Here is an 11,684-nt window from a genome sequence, read left to right on the forward strand (position 1 = left end):
CCGTTCCTCCTCTTCCTCACTTAGGCTCGGATGCCTTCCCTCCCCTGAGTGGTTAGAGTTAGCATCTTCCCCTTTTTCTTCCTCCTCTGGAGCTTCCTCTGTCTCTACCTCTTGGGCCTCAGCCCATGCTGTCAGGGATTTAATCAGGATTTGCTTCCTGAGATCAGTGGTTGCAGGCAACCCTCTCTCAATACACAACCCCCTAAGCTGGACTACTGTCAGTGTGGGTAGGATAGCCAGATCAAGCTCCATGGTTCCCTAGTTTTGTGTCAACAAAAACTTTTTGCAAAAATTGGAAACAAGAATTTAGAAAAATTACAAAAATTCAATAATTGAAATTAATCCAAATTTAAAAATTAAAAACAATTTTTGCACTAGGACAATTTAAAGGATTTTTAAATTTGTTTTACTCAAAACTGTAACGTGATATTGAACACAAGTACAGGACCCCGTCGCTGCTTCCAATTATGTTGGAAAATGGGTTATTGGTAGGGCAGGTAGGTACCTACACCTAGCAACAAGCCACTAACCTCCACATAGGTACAGTTAGGTCTCAGTAAATTAATCCCAGCTCTACCCTTGGTAGCTTGGCATCGAGCGTCAAGGCTTAACTTAGGAGACAAAGTGTAAAGCATTCAAATATCACAAAACAGTAATTAAATAAAACACAGGAAACAGTTTAAAAATCCAAAACCAATTTATAAAAATAGCTTATATTTTTATCTTTAAAATGACACAAAAACGATTAAAATCGGTTCAGGGGAACCGGAGATATGAATTTTTAAAGTATTATTATTTTCTAGCGCTTAGAAACAAAAAGCGCCAATCGGGTCATCTGGTTGCACCAGGACCGGGGCAAAGTCAAACTTTCAGGCCGACCGCGATGGAGCCCTGCTCGGCTACAAGTCGCGGGAGGCCTCGGTTAAAAAGTTACCTTCTGACTTAGTCTCTTTTTTGATGTTTTTCTTCCCCGGGACGAACCTGCCAGTTGAATCCGACCTCCTGGAGCCCTTGTCCGGATACGCGAAGTCGGTTTCCTCGGTGGAGACTTTTACCTTCGGACTTAGTCGTTTTTTCGAGATGAAAATCCTTCGACCGGGGTAAACCTGGATCTTGATCCGACGTCCATGGAGCCCTTCTCGGATACGATGGCTGGGAGGTCCCGGTCAACTTTTTACGTTCGGACTTAGTCTCTTTTTTGGATGTTTTTCTTTACCGGGACGAACCACGAAGTCAGGCCGGGTCGCGGTTGAGGCAAGCCAGCTAGAATTTCCGCGGCGGGTCGGTCCCTCTCTGGAGCTTTTTTCCAAAAATTCTCAAATCTTTTCCAAACTTCTGGGGCTTCACCCAGATGTTCTTTTAAGGTTCTTTTGGGGTCCACAGCTCACCCCAAGGGTCCAGAAGTTCTGTGATGGTCCTTGGGGGGGTGCGGACTTCAACTCCCAGAATGCACCTGGCGCAAACTCCTTTTTGGCCACTGGACAGTGGTCAGCTGGTCGCTTTCTTCAGGAGTTGGTGCAGGGGACTCTGGTTAGCAATTTTTCACCTGTAGCAAACAGGGAGTCCCTCCTTGAACCAGTTGAAGCCAGGCAAAGTCCTTCTTGTGGTGAAGCCCAAGTGTGCAGCTGGTGCAGTCCTTCTGAGTGCAGGGTCCAGGTGCAGGCCAGGGGTCCAGCAGGGCAGTCCTTCTTCTCCTTAAGTTCCTTTCTTGTTGAATTCTGGAGGGGATCTGAGGTGTGGGTGCAGGTCTGCCAGTTTTATCCTTGCTCCTGGGTGAAAAGCAGGGGGGCCCTGGTTCTCCAATCAGGGACAGGGTCGTCCCCCTGTGATGACCACTTCCTGGGAAGTGTGGCAAAAATCCATCCCAGAAGGCAACAGTCTCTAAAAATCCAACATGGATGAATCTGATTTTTGGAGGTTACATCTGGCTGAGCCCACCCACTGATGTGGCTAAAAATCATAAACACACCCCTCTCCTGCCCTCTCCTAATCTAATCAAGGGGGCACCTAGCTGTCTGGGGTTGCAGGATGTGGGGGTGTTGCTGGGTGCTGCAAATGTCCTTCTCTGCCTTTGAAGACCAGTTTGGCAGCCCTCCCCCTTCCTGCCTCACCATCTGCTGAGGGGAGATTCTCTCCCCCAAGCACATTCCTTTGTGTGAAGTCAGGCCACTTCACACCTCATCAAGGTAGCCTGGCAGAAGCTGCTGCAGGCTGGCCAATCAGAACACAGCAGCAAAAACAATGCAGAGCTGAAATTGGCAACTTTTTAGGTAAAGTCTAAACTTTTTACCTGGACAAGTTATATTAAATCCCACAACTGGAAGTTGTGGGATTTATTACAACAATCAATTTGATACCAAATTCTTGGTATGTAACATTTAAGGAGACTTTAAAATTTAAAATAAAGTCTGCCCATTCTAGCCTATGAAGGCCATTTACTTCAATGAGGGAAAAACGAATTTGGCTGTTTTTACCTCACCAGGGCTTATAAATCTATTTTTATAAAGTCCCTGCTTATAGTTACATGGCACCCAGCCCTAGGGGCACATAGGGCACACCTTAGGGGTGACTTATATGTAAAAATAAGGTAGTTTAAGACTTTGGAAGTACCTTTAATTCCAAAGTCGAATTTGCATATAACTTTAATTTAAAAGCAGCCAGCAAGGCAGGCTTGCTTTTAAAATGACACTGGGCACCTCAGCAATGCACCTAGGTGTGCACCACCTATGCTGTGGTCCCTAAACCTACATGCCCTACCATATACTAGGGACTTATAGGTAGGTTAACTTAGCCAATTATAATTAGCCTAATTTGCATATCCATTTTACACAGAGCACAGGCCCTGGGACTGGTTAGCAGTACCCAGGGCACCATCAGAGTCAGGAAAACACCAGCATAAAGTGGAAAATGGGGGCAAAAAGTTATGGGGCCTCTGCAATCAGCCCCAGTTTCTCACATTATGTTACGTTATATTGAATTGAATAGTGCACTAATCCCCCAAGAGGGTATCCAGGCGCCTGGTCAGGTGTGTGGTCCCCAAGGATTGTTTGTAAATTCAGAGGATTTTCACTACATCTTGTTATCTCTTATAGGCCAGTAGGGCTGGAGTCGAGTCAGTAATGTCTAGTAGACGGTTCCTACACATAACGTTTTCTACCCCAGCCCTATTGGCATAGTTGGGACTTCAAGATATGCCAGACCTCTCCATCAACATACTTGATGTGATTCACACTCGTTCTTCAGTAACTTTAGGAAAATAACCACATGACCTTCTAACATTTTCTCCAGGTTTCTCCAGGTCTTCAGGCAGCTGGTAATGCTCGACTTTTCAATCATTTTTCATCAATCAGTGAATGACAATATAACTGTGCCATCTGAAAGTGCATGGTCAATGATTTTAAAATCCTAAGAGCCAAGTGAGATTGGGCAGAATAAATTAATAAACTGCCATAAAGACCACTAAAATAGAGGTATTAAAATGATATCGAAAATATTACTCTTAAATGCCCACATGGTAGACTGGTGCAGGCATAATGTGTGCAAGGGGGGTGTTCCCCGTTAGAATGGGCTGAAATAATGGCACAAAGAAATCTAAAAGATTTCTTTGCGTCATTTTTTCAGCATTTTTAACGCCTGCTCAGAGCAGACGTTAAAAGGGGGCACATCATTATTTAAAATTGGCCTCTATGTACTGTTCAGGGTTAGCGCCAAAGTTTTGGTGCTAACCCTGAACAGTACATCAATAGCGTAAAAAATGATGATGCTTTTGCCCCCTACCTTGCGCCATGGTGCGGTGTATTTTATTTAAATACGGTGCACACATGGTGGCGGTAGGGGGCGCTAACGGGTGCAAGGAAAGTGCCGCTGCACTGGGTGCCACTTTTCTTTAAAAAAGCCGCTCTGTTTGCAGTTACAAGGATTGAAAAACACGCTCATTTTAGTTCTAGAGGCTGAAAAATACCTCGTTTTCTGCTGCAAAGATTCAATGACAGCACGTTTTCCAAGTTTCAAGGGTTGAAATTCTCCCTGTGTTCAGGCGCAGGAGTTGACATCTTGTTTTGATGTTGGTGCAAATGGAAATAGACATACTCTGAAGTGTTTTATTCTTCTTTCCTTGTGAGATGCAAATGTTGACATGCTTTGGTACGTGGATTGATTTATTCGAGTCCCATTTTAGTGAACACTGTTTTATGTCTTGTGTATAAATACTTGATCTCTGAGGTTGTGTGAAATGTTGAGGCACGTGATGATGTATTATGTTTACCTTCTCTGCCCTGGTTCTTAGTCTGTTGTCACCGAAGCTGGCTTGTACCAGCATCCATGCTCTGTGTTTGCATTTATTTTTTGAAAGCAGACAGTGTGTGGTTGAACTGTGGGTTGTTTGGTTGAACGTTTGTGGATTTTATGTTCTTCGATTTTTTTGTTTGTCATAAGTATTGTTGGCTGGTTTAATTGTGGGTTGTTCAGTTACATTTTTGTTTTTATGTTCTTTGTTTTTTGGTGTGTTACAAGCATAATGGGAGGCTTTTGGTTCAGACTGGAAGTGTGTGTGTCCTTGGTTGATTTCATGTTTTTGTATTTTGTTTTCTGTTCATCTGTTTGTTTGTTTCCTGGTAAAAAAGAGGGGGGGGGGTGTTATGTCCTGCCTCCCAGGCCTTTCCCTGGTGACCTGGGCTGAGCAACTCATAACATCTGCTCCTGGTGGGTTCTCTGAAAATGCCTGCACTCACTCTTCTATTATCAACACACTATGGGGTCAGTATGCATGCCAACCACATCTATCCATAGCAAAACAAGAAGCCACTTGGGCAATGAATAGGACCAAAATACTATAGTGTATTAAAATGTCTCAACACTCTTCAGAGATGTATGTGTAGATAAAATAGAGACAGTAGGTGAAGAAAGCATACAAAAAAAGAACAATTGTTATCTCAAAAAGTGTTTTCTTGTGGACATTTCATTATGATTAGAAATCGTCGGATGAGATAGATATAATATTTGGTACAGGGGTCACTTTCAGTCAACAGTTGTTTGCAGTATCAAGGTGTAAGTCTGAAAGTGTCACAGAGTGCAGGGAACCATCATCTGGGTAAAGTGCAGCCTTTCCCACAATGCTTGTATAGAAATCAATCAAATGGGGGCTCGATATATGATAATATCAAGATTGAAATACAATAGTGCTGACGAATGCGAAAGGAAGTGCTTCCCACATCTGAGAAGACCCTGAGGAAGGCCGCACAGAGACAGAAAAAACTGTTTAAAAGTTTTGGTAACCAAACGTTACAGGACATTGCTGTCAAGGAAAGGGCATCACCTATTTACTATGGAGTGCTAAGAAGCAGGCGGAACACTATAGTTGTAGGACGCTGGAAAGGGATCCCTGGGGGTAAGAAGAGAGAGGTTAGGCCTCCAATATGTACAGGTAAAGTGACAAATTGAGTCAATCAGATAAAAATGACTCATAGCCTGCAGCCATGTAATATTAGAGAGCACGCATGCCTTACGTTAGACGCTGTTGTGTCTCTGCAGGTTTTAGATTACTTCTGCCCAGTCATCATGACAATCAGACATGTTAACTGAGGGCTTCCTTGAAAAGCATTAAGCCCACAGAAGATGGCTAGAAAGTGTGCTCAAAGTGCCCCTTCCCTTTCAGAGTGACCGCTGTCTTCTGACCAGACTGGGAGAGATTGACCGGCCCTTTTGAGTGTCTCCTTTTGAGGAGAGGTGTATATTGGTCTGTCCAGTAAAAAGGTCAGCTATTCTCCCTCAACCAGTTCTTTTGCCCCAGATTCTGCGGGACATGAGTGGTGGATGTATGTTTACTATGTATGTTTGAGGCAGGGTCAACGTGGAGCGCGCGTTTTGTACTTCTGGGCACAGGAATCCCTTTTAAGATTTCTCTGTTGGGATGACTGACAAAATGGAGAACTGATATAAGCCTGCTCAGGTTCTTACCTTGTTTGGAAAAAGGCCCTGGAACATTGGTAAGTGTCCTCTTGGAAGTGAGCTCTACTAGCTGCAGGGTGGGTTGGTGTGGCATGTCTCTTTGAAATTAAAAAACACCCTCTGCATCCTCCTGCTTCCATTCCCAAGAGGTACCACTGGGGACAGTCTTGTGCTGTTGCGGGGTGGGAATGCTCCTCAATCTTTTGTGCTTTTGTCTCACATCCCGTCAGGGCCACCTCTTCTTCCTGCTGGATCAAGAGATCAAAGGCTATGATTGTGACAACATTGGGAAGACCAGGTCTAGAGGATCCCTGTGAGCCATTTTTATGGCCGACCATCAGTGTGGTTACCTGGTAGCCTCCAACATGACCTGATGACATGATCGTTCTCCCTCAAGGGTTGGAGCCCTTGGGGGATAAAATTTAATTGGAACCGCTTTTATTATGGCTCAGGATTTGGGGTAATCAGGACGTTCAATTCTCTAGCGATGTTTTAAAGGACTGTTTATCTCTTAACCATGCACTACAAACCCCATGGATGCATAGCAATGAAGGAATTTACTGGCCTAGAACTTCTGGATCTGTTTAGTAATCCAAAGAGCTTGGACACCAAGATTATTCCTAACGTGAAAGTGGCCTACTTGTGTAAGCAAAGTAGGCTGTATCCATGGACATCTGCAAAACTTTTTTCAAGGGGAGTGGGCATAATTTTATGGTCATCCATCCTCCCACCCGCTGTGACCCGTCACCCAAGGTGCTGCAGCGTGCTGGACTGTTTTTGGCAGGAGACGTGGCTGTACTAGTGCTGGCAGCGTAACACTATACCAGTCATGTATTGAAAGCCTGCACACTAGGCTGTACCTTAATCCAAGGGTGGAGGGGGCAAGCACCTCCACGCGGACACCCATGGCTCCATCAGTTGGAGTTCGGTAAACTGTCGGATAGCCTTAATTTCAACCTGATTAATCAGAAAACATGGGCTTGAGGCCTATCTCTCTTGGCTTCATAAGGGACATATGAGGTTTTATTTAACCAAGTTGCATTTTAACTCTGCACTTTCTAGTGGCCTTTCCAAGGAAGAGGCCCTGGGGCTCGACACTACCTTGTTGCCCATGTAATAAGTTGCACAACAGAGCACATTTCACTTTGTTGTATTCTGCACCTTGTATGCCGTCCCCAGGAAGCGCTTCCTGACCCCCATTTTTTGTTCTCTTAAAACTAATTCTCACAAGGAGACCGTTGCACAGCTGTAAAAACTAGAAAAGTTGGAGATATGTGTTGCCATGGAAACTTTGTTAATCTTGTTTGAAAATAAGTAACAGATATTCAGCATATACATTTCCTTTAATTGTTTGCCTTTTTTGGAGCTTCATGGACATTTGTGCTTTATCTTCTCTGTATTTTTGCTGTTAGGTATGTAGGACTGTTGCGCCTTTCTCTTGTATGCATTTTATCATATCTGTTATTATGGTCTGTTCTTATGAAGTTTATAATTAACGGATTTGTTGTTGTATTTTTGAGTGTTTTTATCTTTGTGCACTTTTATGGCTACTGGGCTGAATAAGATTACTGACTGAGTCACTGATTTTGGCTTTCTTTTTGTTTGGGTGGAGGGGGCACTTGTCCTGTGAAGAAATACCCAAATATGAGTGGGAGCACGGTGTAAGGTTAGGGTGAGACCAGAAAGGCTGTGGCGCATGGGATTTGTTTCTCTCAGTAGACCCCAGCTTGGAGCCTCTTTGCCCCTTACAGTAACCCCTAAACCCCCACTCTCAGCTGATGTAGATGCCTGTCTGAACACCAGAAGATGGGGCCCTTGGGTAGTCAGGGTGTCTTTGGAGGTCACTTGTTTGAAAGCAAGAGGAAACATTGTACTGTTCACAGAGGATCAGCCTGAAAGTGGGCCTAGCAGTCCTCAACACTCCACAGAGGCCAGATGAGAAGGTCTTTGGTTAGATATGGGGACATCTTTTGACCAAGCCCACAGAAGTAGGTTACTGCTAGTGAATACCTGGGGTCATATACGAGATGGGGTTCACTGTCCCAGGCATTCTTAACTGGGAAGGCCAGACACAGATGGGGACAGTGTAGTCAATGGGCTGTTTAGCATGTAGGGGCAAACCAGTGCCCGCAATCTGTAGAGCACATTCTTGAAAGATGTACTGGCTCTTTGAAGCCACGGGTCTGCCTTCCGGCAAGCAGAGTCCCATCTGTTTGGCATGAGGCCAGGGATATCACCCGAGGTGGGTGCAGGGAGTGATTGCCTGAGGGAGGAACTGATTGTGTGCCTCCTATATGTGAAACACTTGTCAGTGCACCTCTTGACAGCTTCCTTGCCATTGCACCTGTAATGCAGCGATGCCCTCATGTGGATGAGGGGATGCCCTCTGGTGATTCTACCGATGCATACTTTGTGTTGGCACAATCCACACTGCAGAAGGGGACGTACAAATGTTGCGGCCCCTTCTCTAAACCCCACGTGACCTGAAAGGAGGGCAACCAACGACCGCACATGCCTTTCGCGTCCTTTGGCAACATATTGTAATACAGCCCACTCTTGTTTGAGCCATTTGGGAGTGACATTGATTTACTGATTAAGAGAACCTCCTATCACACAGAAGGCCTAATGGGTTATAGTGGAGTGATTGCCAAAAGATGTGTTTATTAATTATTAACAGATGATGTCATTGCTCCTTTGTTAAAACTTATACACATGTTGTATCCATTAAGTCACACTGATTCTCATAGTAGCCAAGTTTTTCTATTGGTTAACCTCTCAGACAAATGGAAGAGGGAGGAGATTTTCACTGTGCTAATTCTTCTTAGCTCCCATTTGGAGGGGATGTTTGCGGTAGATTAACCTATAAATATTTGTACAGTTGTAAACTTGCATGTAGTATGTGATTGTGGAATATTTTTCTATTTAAACTAACAAGATGGTCTGGTTTCTTATTATTATCCATCTGTATTATTGTATGTCTAGAGCTCTGTGTCTCTAACCTCTCGCATCACCTCCCTGGGTAAGCCTTTGACTGCTCTGCTACCTGGGGATAATGTGCTGAAGTGGGATACTTGGAGCTCTGTTTTAGGCTCAGCAGTAAGGTTGCCCCAGGACACCAGGGATAAATATCACCAGTTGGCACAATTGAAGATCAATAATCTCTGATCCCCACCAAATCAATTCTCAAAAAACTCCTCTGGCTCATTGAATCACTTTCTAAAGAGCTCTTCTTCCTGTATCTATATATGTTCCTTAAAAACAAGTATATTTTCCACATGGTAGCACAGGGGTGGGCAATTTTGTTTCAAAGCTTAAAAAGCTGAACTGAGCAGGCCAAGAGTGATCAAAGGGGCCAGGGAAAAGCCACACAAAGCCACCGAAGCAGGGGGGTTCAATATTGGATTTTGAGTGCAGAGAACCATGAGGCAGTATTGTTGTCAAGCATGTTCTTAATAAGGAAATAAAACATTTTAAGGAGAAATTTGGAGAGGGAGGCCTGTGAAAATTCAGATTGGCTAGAACTTGATCGCCAAGCACTGTCTTATTTATCCTTTGCAATACCATGACTGATCCATACATGAAGAGAATGATTCTGAATGACTCTGGAGCAGGATAGGAGTGAAAGGCTTCTTGCCTGTTTATGCACAACATAAGCTTTGCCTGGCTAGTCTCTAGGTATGTCTTGGGTGTTTCTATTCTTGTACTTTCTTCAGGAGGGTTGGCTTCTCCAGCTGTCCCGAAGATAGAAAAATCTCACTTTCAGAATAAGGATTAGTTTCTGTAGCCAATTTTCAATGTATTGCCAATTGTGTATCGTGCAGAGAGAAAGCGCCACCAAAGGGGTATAAAAATATGTATCACATGAATAGGAGTACAGGTAGAGTGCAACTACCTCCCACACATACCAGGAATCCTGCTCAGGAGCAGAAGTATGGGGCAATGACACTGCACCACTGGTAAGGAGGAAACCTAGAAGGAGGAAGACAAAACTGAAAATGCAGGATATCGGCTAGTCATAGGAACACCAAAGTTTGGGTAACTGAGAAGGGGAAAAACAACAAATGTGAGGTGGTGAGTAGATCAAGTGCAAACTGAAGCTGGAGAGTCCAGAACAGAGTAAGCTGTTGCCGTCTGCATAGAAATATAGAGGCTCAGCTTACAACCGGGAAAATTGCAATGGACCTGGGAAACTGACCCGTCGTCTGTCTCCTTGCACTTGGAGAAGCTGGCTGGCTCTGAACATCTTCCCTTAAACGAGTTAGTACATTAAAAACTAATTTCTGGAGGCCGAAGGACAACCTGTGAAATTTCCTCAAAAAGATGTGACCTCACCAGATAAAGGTTTTCAGTTTTTCCCACTGAGATTTTTGGTATGGAGTTCAGTGCTTCAGTGCACCTCACCTTGTGGTGCCAATTGTGATGACAGCCTCCACATTTGTCCTGCTGATGATTTTGATCTGGAAATTCACACAGGACAACACCCTTTCTGCCCAAGGATGAAACCAGGGTAGACTGTACAGCCTTTCAAAATGCAACAAAGCTATTTTTCGATATCCCTTTGGTTAAGGTCATATCTTCCACATGTGGAGGCGGTGTAGTGTTCACACGTGCAAGTAGGGTGAAAAATGTAATCTGAAACATGTTAAAAAATACGAAATGGAGATGCCCCTTGTCTTTACAAAATATACAGTTCAATCCATGTTCCTTGTGTCTGATAAATTCAAGGAAGGACAGTCCCTATATCAATGTTGACGTTAAAGACCCGAACTCTAAATCCAGTGGGTCTCCTCAGGACAAAAGACTGCTGCGCGGCACAATACTTCACTGCTATAGAGACCACTCGTGCATGGAGGGGTTGCCAGGTCGCAAGGTAGCATCAGTGGCTTGTCACACAAGTGACTTATTCTTCAATCCATTCGAACCAATGGTCAGGTTTCTTTGTACCAGAATGTTCTCCCATGACCTGCTCATGGCAATCATGGTGATAGTCAAACAATGGCTTGGCTATACAGCAAAGTTTCTAAGTTTGAAGGTAACATCTTTGACCTAGTGGAAACTCCAACATCAGTTCAAGATGGCCGCACTCACGCCTGGTCAACTTTAATGTGCCCCTAAATCTCAGTAAACTGCACCATTTACTGAGTTGCAATTCTATGTTCTGATTGTTTGGTTTTGCTATACAATTTGATCCTCACATTTGACTTTTGTTAATTCGGGAAACATCCTGAACAACTAGATCTAAACCACTACTTGCCTGAACCACTACTGCTAAACAACTAAAAAGTCTCTACAACTAAGTACTGAACAACTACTGTCTGAACAACTACTGTGTCTGAATAACAATTGCCTGAACAACTAATTTTAAGGTAAGGTTTTCCTTTTGGTTTTTATGGTTTATTAGTTGTTTAGAATATATATATATATTAGTTGTTCAGGCAATTGTTATTCAGACACAGTAGTTGTTCAGACAGTAGTTGTTCAGTACTTAGTTGTAGAGACTTTTTAGTTGTTTAGCAGTAGTGGTTTAGGCTATAGTTGTTTAGGACCTAGTTGTTCTGTCACATATTCGTTAATTCTTGCGGAATTTAATTAATTAACATGCATCTTTTTACCTAACTTTCTTTGGACCTTTTATGTTCTTTATTCTTTAAATATATTGCTCTTACATTCATTGTTACCCATGTACATGACCAGTTTTCTCTAGGAAAGCGTTGCTAAGCAGGATGAGGCAGGGACTC

The sequence above is a fragment of the Pleurodeles waltl genome, chromosome 8, assembly GCF_031143425.1.
Source record: "Pleurodeles waltl isolate 20211129_DDA chromosome 8, aPleWal1.hap1.20221129, whole genome shotgun sequence".
NCBI classification, from domain to species: domain Eukaryota; kingdom Metazoa; phylum Chordata; class Amphibia; order Caudata; family Salamandridae; genus Pleurodeles; species Pleurodeles waltl.